This window comes from Arachis hypogaea, chromosome 18, assembly GCF_003086295.3.
Source record: "Arachis hypogaea cultivar Tifrunner chromosome 18, arahy.Tifrunner.gnm2.J5K5, whole genome shotgun sequence".
Taxonomy (NCBI): Eukaryota; Viridiplantae; Streptophyta; class Magnoliopsida; order Fabales; family Fabaceae; genus Arachis; species Arachis hypogaea.
Window position 1 is genome coordinate 52,795,007 of NC_092053.1, and position 12,880 is coordinate 52,807,886.

Consider the following 12,880-nt stretch of genomic DNA (forward strand, 5'->3'; position numbering starts at 1 on the left):
ACGATGAGTCTTTTAAAGATTTTAAGAATTATTTCTTCTGAGTCCGTGCTGTTGAGGGGGTCCGCCCCTTTTTTTCTTGATGAGAATGACGAGCCTGCTTTCCCTCTAGAGTGGCAAAAGAATGTGAGAGTGTCTCGCTATACATGGGAGATGCTTGATGAGGTTGAGCAGGCTTTTGTAGTTGTTCTTGAAGATTTGTGGGGGGAACCACCCCATCTGGATACAAAAAGATTTTTGAGTGATCCATCTTTGGTTCGAACTGCTTTGGGTACTGTCTGACTTGTTTCTATACTTGTTTCTTAGTTTTGCTTCTTCTAGATTGTAACTCATCACTATGGTTGATTCTGTATTTTTAGAGATGTCGAAAAACAATGATTCCATGAAGGCCTACAAAAAGGCGAAGAAGACTGCTGCTGCTCAAAGTATCTCGGCCAAGGCGACGGGAGAGGGATCTTCACAAGTTCAGGTGAAGCCGCCCGTACCGAGCTCTCCTGGGCCGAGGAAAGTGAATCCCACTCCTCGGGTTCGCCTGGCCGAGCCTCCACAGTCTTCCGCTGCTACTTCTGGTGCTCCTCCCAACAAGTAACAAAAAACAGTTCAGCCTTTCAACCTTGACGCTCCTGATTTTGATGCGGTGGAGTTTGTTGACCAACAGATCGGTCCTTATGGTGTCGTCCCCACTAACGACGCCTCTCTCCTTCACCATTTAGACTTCATAACTCAGAGTAGCATCAAGATGGCTTATATGGGGGCTGCCCTGTATCGGACTGCTCAAAATCTTCCTCTCCATGCCACCAAAGCCTTCATGGAGGAGGCGAAACAAGAGTTTGATCGGATGAAGGGCTTGAAGGAGGAGCTTGAGGTGAAAGTAGCCAAACTGGAGAAGGATCTGGAGAACAAGAAGGCTAGCTCTCTTGCCCTGGCGGCTTCTGTGAAGTTGGCCGAGGACACTGCGTTGAGGCATAAAGACAATTACGTCACCTCTTATCGGGAGGTAATGCGTCTGAGGGAGGAGTTGGAGTCTGCCTGAGTTGACTCCTCCGAGCTCTAAGGTCATCTTGTCGGCAGCGTAAATGCTGCTTATGATAATTTAAAGGAGCAGGTTCAAGTTCTTGCTCCTGAGGTTGACCTTACTCTCTTCAGTTTCGACAACGTTGTAAGGGATGGTAAGATTGTCCCAGACGACCAGGATGATGATGACGTCGGGCCTCCCGCTGCACCTGCTGCTAAAGTGTCGACTTCTATAGCTCCTCCCGCTGGGATCGTTCGTCCAGAGTTAGATCCTGATTGTCAAATTCTAAATAGGGACGACGGTACAGTAGATGCAGTGCCTCTCCAAGCTCGCCCTCCTTCACCTCAGACTGATGCTGCCGAGCAGTCTTCTAATCTTAGCTGAATTTTCTTGGATATTTGTGTAGACAGCCCGACTTGTGGGCTTTTAAACTCTTTATTTTGTAATTTGAATATTTTGCTGACTGTTGATACTCCTTCTGGTTGCTTGTTTAGCAACTTTTTATTTTGAAAAAGCAACAAGTAGCTTTCAAGCTTTTGGGCCTAACCCTGAAGCTTGTTATAATATTGTATTTTTTATTATGCTTGTTTGCATTTGTCTTGGCACCTTTCTGGGCTTTGAGAATACTGGAGCCTTGCTGTTCAGCCTCTTTGGATTGCTTTGTACTTATTGCCCGTGGCTTGGATCCTCTGAGGTCGTGGATGTGTGGATCCAACTTGTATTTCGATTTTTTCGCTCTTACTTGTATTTATTTCTAGCAATCCGTAACCGATTTCTTCACGTTGGTCCGCTTTTCTAGTTATTTTTGTAATCCTCTTTCTTGGACCTTTGTCAGGTCTCTTTCAGAGACTACTTTTTATAACTTATTTGTCGGAGACCGACTTCTTTGCGTCGTTCTTTTCCGAGTTATTTTTGTAATCCTCTTTCTTGGATCTTTGTCAGGTCTCTTTCAGGGATTACTTTTATAACTTGTTTGTAGGAGGTCGACTTCTTTACGTCGTCCTCTTTCTAAGTTATTTTGTAATCCTCTTTCTTAGACCTTTGTCAGGTCTCTTTCAGGGATTACTTTTTATAACTTGTTTGTAGCAGGTCGACTTCTTTATGTCGTCCTCTTTCTAAGTTATTTTTGTAATCCTCTTTCTTGGACCTTTGTCAGGTCTCTTTCAGGGATTACTTTTATAACTTGTTTGTAGGAGGTCGACTTCTTTACGTCGTCCTCTTTCTAAGTTATTTTGTAATCCTCTTTCTTGGACCTTTGTCAGGTCTCTTTCAGGGATTACTTTTTATAACTTGTTTGTAGGAGACCGACTTTGTCATGTCTATCTCTTCTAAGTTATAGCAATTCCTCTTTTATAGTGTTGGCAAGACCTCTTTCCAGGGATTTGCTGATAACTTGGGTTGACTTGGTCTGACTTCTCAACGTCGGCCAGTCTTTAAGTTATTATTTAGCAATCCATAAGACCTCGTCAGGTTCTTTTTCCGGATCACTTTCGATAACTTCTTGCATTATTCTGTGTTCATCTTTGCCGATTTGTAGAAGGTGGTTTCTATCTTTGTTTGGTCGACCTTTAGATGAATCGCGTTTTCATCTCTATTGGTCTTTTATCATGATCGTGCAGTGAATCTGTTTTTCACTTTCTGCCGATTTGTTGCTTTATAATCGGACGATGAATGCTTCAGATTAATGCGTCTTGAGAATTTTTAGAATATCTAAAATATATTTTATTCAAAAGAAAGTGCAAATATATACATGCGGGAGTTTTTCATCCCTTTAAGTCGGATAATTTCTGGATCTCAACTTGGTGCCTCAAAAAAAACCTTTTCAGGAAAAAGAGTGCATCCTATGACGTGCCATGATCTGGGAAGCTCTCGTCCATCGAGTTCGGACAGTCTGTAGTAGCCCTTTCCAAGTACTTCTATGATTCGGTAGGGTCCTTTACAGTTTGCTGCCAGCTTTCCTTCTCTGGGTCGAGTTGTTCCAATATCATTTTGGATTAGGATGAGATCATTCTCAGTGAAACGTCTTGGCACTACCCTTTGATTATATCTCGAAGCCATTCCTCGCTTTAGCGCTTCTTCCCTGATCCAGGCACTTCCTTGGATATCTGGAAGTAGGTCGAGCTCTTCTCTTTGAAGTTGAGAGTTGGCTTCTTCATTGTAGTGGACTACTCTAGGCGACCCTTCCTCGACCTCTACTGGGATCATTACCCCCTCTCCGTACGCTAATCGAAATGGCGATTTGTTTATGGTGGAATGTGGCGGAGTTCGATATGCCCATAGGACTTGTGGAAGTTCTTCAGCCCAAGCTCCCTTTGCATCTTGCAGTCTCCGTTTCAACCCAGCCAATATGACTTTGTTGGTGGCTTCGGCTTGCCCATTGGCTTGAGGATGTTCGACGGAGGTGAACTGGTGCTTTATGTTCAAGTCGGCTACTAATTTCCTGAAGCCTGCATCTGTGAATTGAGTGCCATTCTCTGTGGTGATAGAGTATGGAACCCCGAACCTTGTGACAATGTTCCTATATAGGAATTTCCGGCTTTTTTGAGCAGTGGCGTTGGCTAAGGGCTCTGCCTCAATCCACTTTGTGAAATAGTCTACCCAAACTATGAGGAATTTGACTTGTCCCGATCCCTGGGGAAAGGGTCCAAGAAGGTCGAGTCCCCATTTTGCAAATGGCCAAGGCGAAGTTACGCTGATGAGCTCTTCTGGCGGGGCGATGTGGAAGTTGGCATGTTTCTGGCATGGGGGACATGTTTTTACAAACTCTGTAGCTTCTTTTCGTAGAGTTGGCCAGTAAAATCCAGCCCGAAGTACCTTTTTGGTGAGAGCTTGTGCTCCGAGATGATTACCACAAATGCCGTTGTGTACTTCCTCTAAAACTTCCCTTGTGTTAAAGGTCGGCACACATTTTAACAATGGTATTGAGATCCCTCTTTTGTATAGGGTGTTGTTTATGATAGTGTAATACTATGCCTCCCGCTTTAATCTCTTTGCCTCCTTTTCATCTGTGGGGAGTGTTTCTGTTTTGAGGTAATTAATTATGGGGGTCATCCATCCTTGATTTTGACCTGTTATGGCTAGGACTTTTTCTGCTTCCGAGATTGACGGGTTCTGTAGCATTTCCTAGATGAGGCTTCTATTGTTGCCCCCTGATTTGGTGCTGGCTAGTTTTGAGAGTGCGTCAGCTCGGGCATTTTGTTCACGAGGTATGTGGCAGATCTTATATTCCCCGAGTAGTCCGAGCTGTTCCTTGGTTTTATCCAAATACTTTTTCATGGTGGGATCTTTGGCTTGGTAGCTCCCTGTTATTTGTGAGGTGATTACTTGTGAATCGCTGAAGATGTTGAGTTTTTGAGCTCCAACCTCCTTAGCCAGCTTTAAACCAGCTAGTAACGCTTCATATTCCGCCTAGTTGTTTGAGGCCGGGAACCCAAATTTGAGGGAAAGCTCAACTTGGGTTCCTTGGTTTCTTTCTATTATCACACCTGCGCCGCTTCCAGTGTTATTCGAGGACCCGTCCACGTAGAGATTCCATTCTGTGGGGGTTTCCAGAGTATCTGTGAATTCTGCAATGAAGTCGGCCAAGTACTGCGATTTGATGGCTGTTCGAGCTTCATATTAGAGGTCAAACTTGGATAACTCGGCTGCCCATTGTAAAATTCTTCCTGCTAGATCTGTTTTCTGCAATATCCCTTTTATGGGCTGGTCGGTCCGAACCTTAATGGTGTGAGCTTGGAAGTACGGGCGAAGTCGTCGAGATGTCAGTATGAGAGCATAGGCAAACTTTTCTATTTTTTGGTAGTTCAGCTCGGATCCCTGCAATGCTTTACTAATGAAGTATACAGGTTGTTGCCCTTTGTCGTCCTCTCGAACTAGTGCTGAGGCTATTGCCCGACTTCTCAATACGAGTGGTTCTTCCTCTCGTGGTCGAGTTAGGATAGGTGGTCATCCCAGGAAACTTTTGAAATCTTGGAAGGCTTGCTCGCATTCTATTGTCCATTCGAAGTTCTTTCCTTTCCTTAAAGTGGCATAGAAAGGAAGGGATCTTATCGCTGATCCCGCTAAGAATCTGGACAAGGCTGCCAATCTCCCGTTGAGTTGTTGTACTTCTTTGACACAAGTTGGGCTCTTCATGTTGAGTATAGCCTGGCATTTATCCGGATTTGCCTCAATTCCTCTTTGTGTGATCATAAAACCCAAGAACTTGCCTGCTTCTACTGCAAAAGTGCATTTTGTGGGATTGAGGCGCATGTCATGCTTCCTTATAGTGTCGAACACTTGGACTAGGTCGGACAATAATGTCTCTTCACTTTGTGTCTTTATTAACATGTCGTCCACGTAGACTTCCATGATTTTTACGATATGATCTGAAAAGACTTTATTCATTAGCCTTTGATAAGTAGCTCCCGCATTCTTGAGACCAAAAGGCATCACAATGTAACAGTAATTCGCTTTTGGTGTTAAAAAAGAGGTCTTTTCTTGATCTGGTGGATACATGGGGATTTGGTTGTATCCCAAATATGCATCCATAAATGAGAGGTATCTATATCCGGATGAAGCATCTACCAGAGCGTCGATACTTGGGAGTGGGTAAGGATTTTTTGGGCAGGCTTTGTTGAGATCGGTGTAGTCGGTGCACATTCGCCACTTCCCATTTGATTTTTTCACCAACACGATGTTAGCTAGCCATAGTGGGTACTTGACTTCTCTTATGAATCCTGCCTCCAGTAGTGCTTGTACCTGTTCTTCCACAGCTTGGGATCGTTCTAGCCCAAGTTTTCTTCGTCTCTGCCGTACTGGCCGAGATCCTGGATAGACCGCCAACTTGTGACACATTAGCTTGGGGTCTATGCCTGGCATGTCTGCAGCTTTTCATGTGAAGAGATCGACATTATCTCGTAAAAACTGTACTAGTAATTCTTTTGCATCTCCCGTCAGGATCGTGCCAATATTAGTTGTTTTGTCCGAGGTGTCTCCGATATAAATTTTCTCTACTTCACCCTCGGGCTGCGGACGGAGTTCTTCCCGTCTCTGAATTCCACCAAGCTCAATTGTATGGAACTCTTCTCCTCTGCCTCTGAGGTTTAGACTTTCGTTATAACAGTGGCGTGCTATCTTTTCATCTGCTTTTATTGTAGCTATCCCTTCTGTAGTTGGGAATTTCATACATAGATGTGGAGTTGAGACTATTGCGCCGAGTTGATTTAGTGTTGTCCGACCTATTAGGGCGTTGGCTGAACTCACGTCGACCACGATGTAGTCTATCTTGAGTGTCCTGGATTGGTTCCCTTTTCCGAAGGTTGTATGTAGTGACACGTATCCCAGTGGTTGTACTGAGGTATCTCCCAGTCCGAACAGGCTGTTCGTGTATGCTCTAAGATCCTTTTCTTCTAAGCCGAGCTTGTCGAAGGCAGTTTTGAATAAGATGTCGGCGGAGCTCCCTTGGTCTATTAATGTGCGGTGGAGATTGGCGTTTACCAGTATGATGGTGATGACCATGGGATCGTCGTGTCCTGAGATGACACCAGATGCGTCTTCTTTGGTGAACATGATTGCAGGGATGTCGGGTGCTTCCTCCTTCCCTTCGACATGATATACTTCTTTGAGATATCTTTTGCAAGATGACTTGGAGATTCCTCCTCCTGCAAATCCGCCGTGTATCATGTGGACGTGTCTTTTTGGTGTACAAGGTGATCGCTCGGTTCATCCGACATCTTCATCCCTTCTTCTCTTTCTTTGCTCATCATCTCGGGTGGTTAGAAACCGATCTAGTTTTCCTTCTCTCACTAACTTTTCTATGACGTTTTTTAAGTCGAAACATTCATTGGTGGAATGCCCTCGAACTCGATGGTATTCACAGTATTCGTTCCGATTTCCTCCTCCTCTTTTGCCTTTGAGTGGTCGAGCTGGGGGTATCTTTTCTGTGTTACAGACTTCTTTGTAAATATCCACAAGGGACACCCGAAGAGGGGTGTAATTATGATACTTTTTGATTTTTTCCCCCGTTTGATCTTCCTTCCTCTTGGGTTCTTTATCTTTATCTCGGTAGGTGAAACCGGATCTCGAGGCTTCTCCAAGTCGGGAATTTTCTTCCATGTTGATGTACTTCTCCGCCCGTTCTTGCACCTCGTCCAGAGATGTGGGGTATTTCTTTGATATAGATTGGCTAAAAGGTCCCTTCCGTAAGCCGTTGATAAGGCCCATGATAGCGGCCTCCATTGGTAAGCTTTGTATGTCTAGGCATGTTTTGTTGAATCTTTCCATGTAGTTGCGAAGACTTTCCCGATCTCCTTGCTTGATTCCTAGTAGGCTGGGGGCATGCTTAGTCTTGTCTTTTTGGATGGAGAATCTGGCCACAAATTTTTTGGCTAGGTCGTCAAAGCTTGAGATGGACTTAGGAGGTAAATTTTCGAACCATCTGATCGCTGTCTTCGTGAGAGTCGTTGGAAAAGCTTTGCAGCAAACAGCGTCTGAGGCGTCGGTGAGGTACATTCTGCTTCTGAAGTTGCTGAGGTGATGGTTGGGATCTGTAGTGCCATCATACAGAGTCATATCCGGGAGCTTGAAGTCCTTGGGAATTTTAGTTTTCATGATTTCCCTAGTGAATGGATCTTGATCTTTGTGTGAATTGTCCTCGTGGGTGGACCGAGTAGCTTTTGCTTTAAGATCAGCTTCGAGTTGGAGGAGTTTATCTTCTAATTCTCGACGTCGCCTTACCTCTCTTTGTAGATCCTTGCCAACTTCTCGTTGATGCTGGCTCTCTTTTTCAAGTTGCTTTAGGCGATCTTGAAGCACTTCTATTACTCCTGGATTTGATGAGTTTTTGTCCCTGTTCGGGTCCGGAGTGTCTTTTGGTGTAGCGTCCGCGTTTTTGTGCGGCGTTCTGTCCTCTAGATCTGAATCGTGGTCGTTGTCATGGTCATCCGCCATGGTAATGGGATGACTTCCAAGTTCCTCGGCAACGGCGCCAATGTTCCGAGGGTTACCTGAAACTGGAGGTCGATCTCGGTCGAGATCTTTTGTACGGGTCGGTGCCGACGTGTCCGGCCGGTGAATGGCGGCCGGAACTGTCGCGTTCGACTTATTAATCTAGCTGCACTGCTGTTCCTTCGTCACCGGAGGGTGGGGGGTACCTGCAAGAGACTCCGATGCTTAAGTTAGCTTGGGTATTAAACAGGTTTTTAGTAGAATCAGAGTATGAGTTATACCTGGGTGCTCCAATGTATTTATAGTAGTGTAGGCTGACCTTTCTAGATATGATAAGTTAGTTATCTTATCTTATCTTTATCTTTGAGTTGAGGTCAGCTTATCTTCAAGGGAACCGCCCTTATCTCTATAGGCTTGGACTGCCTTCGGATTTGGGTCGTGTTCCTCTATTTGGGCCCTTTACTGGGCTTTTCTGTCGATTTGACCGACTTCTTTTGAGAAGAGGTCGGATAGCCTAACCTGAAGAGGTCGGTCACTTTATTGCTGATCATCCCAGATCAGATAGCTCGAACCAGGGTGAGAACAATTCTCTTGGAGTTAAATGCCAGGTTGCAGCCTGTTTGTGGCGTTTAACCCTGGTTTGTAACCTGTTTCTGGCGTTTAACTTCAAAATAGGGCAGGAAGTTGGCGTTTGAACGCCAGTTTGCGTCATCAAAACTCTGGCAAAGTATAGACTATTATAAATTTCTGGAAAGCCCTGGATGTCTACTTTCCAACGCAATTGAGAGCGCGCCAATTGGGTTTCTGTAGCTCCAGAAAATCCATTTCGAGTGCAGGGAGGTCAAAATCCAACAGCATCTGCACTCCTTTTTCAGCCTCTGAATTAGATTTTTGTTTAAGTCCCTCAATTTCTGCCAGAAAATATCTAAAATCACAGAAAAACACACAAACTCATAGTAAAGTCCAGAAATGTAAATTTTGAATAAAAACTAATAAAAATATACTAAAAATAACTAAAATATACTGAAAACTACCTAAAAATAATGCCAAAAAGCGTATAAATTATCCGCTCATCACCTCCCCACACTTAAAAGTTTGCACCATCCTTGGTGCATTCAAAGATGAGCAAGGGGATACGACGAGTTTTCGGATTGCAAACTTCAGCTGGTGGATCAACCGACTGCTGCGTGTTCTTTCTCCCACTTCCGTTTTGCTTAAGGTGGTTCATCCTGAAAAATAGAAGACAGGATAGCAAGACAAGTGAATGTAAAAGCAAGGAAGCATCTATTGTTGGAATGAGGTGATGATCACTAGAATGAAGTGAGTGAATCAATGTGTGACATTAATGAAAACACGTGTGTCACACTACACAAACGAGGCATGCACTTCACTCATTCTAGTGTGCTCGAGATACTTTAAAAGAAACTTGTATGTAAAGACAAACAACAAGCAATAAAGAAGCATAAAAGTACTCAAGCAAGAATCAAGCAATTGTGAATTGGATAAAGAATGGACATAGATTGATGTACGAGGAAACCTAACGAACAAAATGGAATATTTTAGGAAAAAGAAGACATGGGTGCTATGGAACTTAGGCAAAAGAAGATAGAAGTAAAAATCAATCACATAGCAAGCATGGTCCACAAAGCATAGAAAGCTCAAAAATATGTCACTATGTAACCTTTCGATCCAATTCCACAATTCCAAAATCTCAATGCATGAAATAGGTGATGTGAATAAGGGTCAATCATAAACAAGCATCTTCTAAAAATATGCATTAATAATACACAAATTACCTCATCACAGATAATGAAATCAATCACATGGTGGCTAAAACATGCAATTCAAAAGATTCATAAAGCTTTGAAGGCAATTCATAAGTACTTGGTATGCAAAGCATGAAAGATTCAAAACCAAGTAACAAAGTATAACATCAATGAAGAAATACAACAATGAGTATCAAAACAATTATGCTAAGATAGCATCAAGTCAATAATAAGCAGCAATAAACAGCAAACAAAATTAATAATCCAACACTTATTATGAAAAATAGAAAATTAAACAGAAATTAAACTAACTAAATAACAAACTAACTAACTAACTAACTAACTGACTAACTAACTAACTAAAAGAGATGGTGATAGATGGTGATTAGTAGTGTTGGATGATGGTTGAAAGAGTGAAAGAAAAGAAGAGAAGAAAGAAAAAGGAAAGAAATGGAAAGAAGATAAGAAAATAAGTGAGTGAAACAGGCCAGGGGGTCACGTGTATGCGTGCACGGCAAAAATGAGGTGCGACGCGTACGCATCGTCGACCCATACGCGTGATAGTGCAGAAAGAGACAGGTGACGTGTACGCGTGGGTTAAAATTGTGCTAGAGGCACAATTTCAGCACACAACGCGCACAACTCTCTAGTTTTTGTACTACGCCTGAAAATTTTGGGTGTCACGCGTACGCGTGGGTGAGGCATACGCGTGAGGTGTTGGAAACTTGGGGGTCACGCGTACGCATGGGTGACGCATACGCATGGCTGAGTGCTCTGTTTTTCAAAATTTTCCAATTTCTAGCACCAAACCAAGCATTCCAAACATCCAAACAACTACCAAAACACCATCAAACCTTATTTAATATACTAAACAACCAATTAAACTCAACAAACCAAAATAAAACATGAAATTAAACTAATTTTACCAATATTTATAAAAGAGAAAAATGAAAAGAGTTTACCATGGTGGGGTGTCTTCCACCTAGCACTTTTATTATTGTCCTTAAGTTGGACTTATGGAAAGCTCTCATCAAGGAGGCTTGTGCTTGAACTCATCCTTGAACTTCCACCAATGGTTGTTCTTCCATTGTGCTCCAAGATTATCAATTAATTGCACCAAGTCTTGATGGAGTTCTTCACAAGCTTGGAGCTCCCAAAATTGATCCACATCCTGTAATCTGGGATCCCAAACCTTATTTTCACACCCGCTTCAAGTTGATTATCATTATTCCATCCAGGTGGCAAGCACATAGAATTCTCGTGTAGGCACCCAAACATCCTCCTAGATCCATGCAAATTGGTTCTACACCAACCATTGCTCCCAAACTTGGAGTTCCAACCATAATGAACCGAGAACTATGATGCCAACCACTACTCATCTCTCTTCTACTCTTTAACCTACAAAGCATCCTAAGTTGACCATCTGTTTCTAGCAAACCATATTCAAGTGGAATGAGAAAGCTAACAGATGAGAGATTTACCCACTTGAATGATGTAATAGATGATGGTAACCTAGGGAGAGATGCTTCCAACGGTCTTGATATGGCAATTTCTACTCCCGTCCACCCTCTTTGAAGGGCTTCCACCACTTGACAAGATTTTTCAAGCTCTACCTTTTGCCAACCTTCCTCAAGTTCACATGCTTCTTCACTAATATCCTCTAGTTCTTCCCCGTCACTCAAGTCATATCTTGGAGGTTGAGTAAAATCTACCGCTATATCAACTTCAAATTCAATGGGGAAGGATTCATCAAACTCAAAAGGATCATATGTTGATACAGAATCATCATAGATAGGAGGACTTGTTGCTTGTACCATTTCTTCTAATTCTTCACATACAATATGCCTTGGAGGTTGTGCACTAGCCTCCTCAACATCAATTTCAAACTCCATGGAAGAAGGTTCTTCAAATTGAGATTCCCAAGGGCATTCAACATCTCATAAGTCTTCAACCACTTCTTCCTCTTCTTCAACAATCTCGCCTTCCTCCTCTTGTTACACTTTTTGCTTCAACTCTTCTTCTTCACCTTAAAGCTCCAAATTCTCCTTCTCATTGTGCTCCTCAATTAATCCTCCATATTTAACAATAAGAGTGTCATGGATAGTTGAGCACAATGATGCCAATTGGCTCATCACTTCGATTAAGCTAGCCATGACTTCCTCTTGCTTTTGGCAACGAGTTAGAAGTTCTTGTTGTTCTTGCATTAGGGGTTGGAGAGATTCATCCAATGAAGGTGGTGGTGGAAGAGAGGGTTTATTTTTTGGAGGAAGAATGTCATAGTTGGAAGTTGGTTCACATGGTGGTTCTTGAGAGTAATTGTGTTGGAATTGTCGTGACTCTAGTTATGGTTCATATGGTGTTTGGTATGGTATGTATGGGTTAGGATCATAATGGAGGTGAATGATGGTATGAGACTTGTAAGTAGGGTGGTTGAGTGCTATGTTGAGGAGGGGGTTCATAAGCATATGGTGGTTGTGGTTGATAACCACAAGGAGGTCCACCACACACATTAGATTGGTATTATCATGGTATGGCTCTTGATCATAATACATTGATGGAGGTTGTTACCATGAAGGTTGATCAAATGCTTAAGGCTCCTTCCACCTTTGATTGTCCCATCCTTGATGTATATCCTTATTGTAGCTTCCATTCCCTACAACATAGTTAGAACCAAACTCATAGCCAAGGAGATGAGAATTCATAGTGAAAGGGAAAATAAAAACAAAAGCTAACAAGAAACAAAGAAAGCAAAGTCCTACAACTAGCAAAACTAGCAAACAAACAAAAAATCAAGCTATTCACAATATTAACATATATACAATAACCAATAACAAGCACACATTGCAATTTCCCGGCAACGGCAGCAAAAACTTGATAGAGTAGAATCCGTTGACTTAAAATTTCTTCTCGGTAAGAGGAAATAACTTCGTTGCAAGTATAGTTCCAAACCGACAAGTAACACTCAATCAAAGTTTAATTTTTGGTTGTCACAAGTCCAACCTAATAAAATAATCAAGAGTATTAGTCCCAGGTCATTCTCCCTAGGAATCACAATCAAATACTTAATTATTGGTTATGAGGTTCAAGGGATTGGGTTGATAAAAGTGCAAGAAAGTAAAAAGGCAAGAAATATAAATCAAACAACTAAATATAAAAAGAGGCATTCATGGCAAGG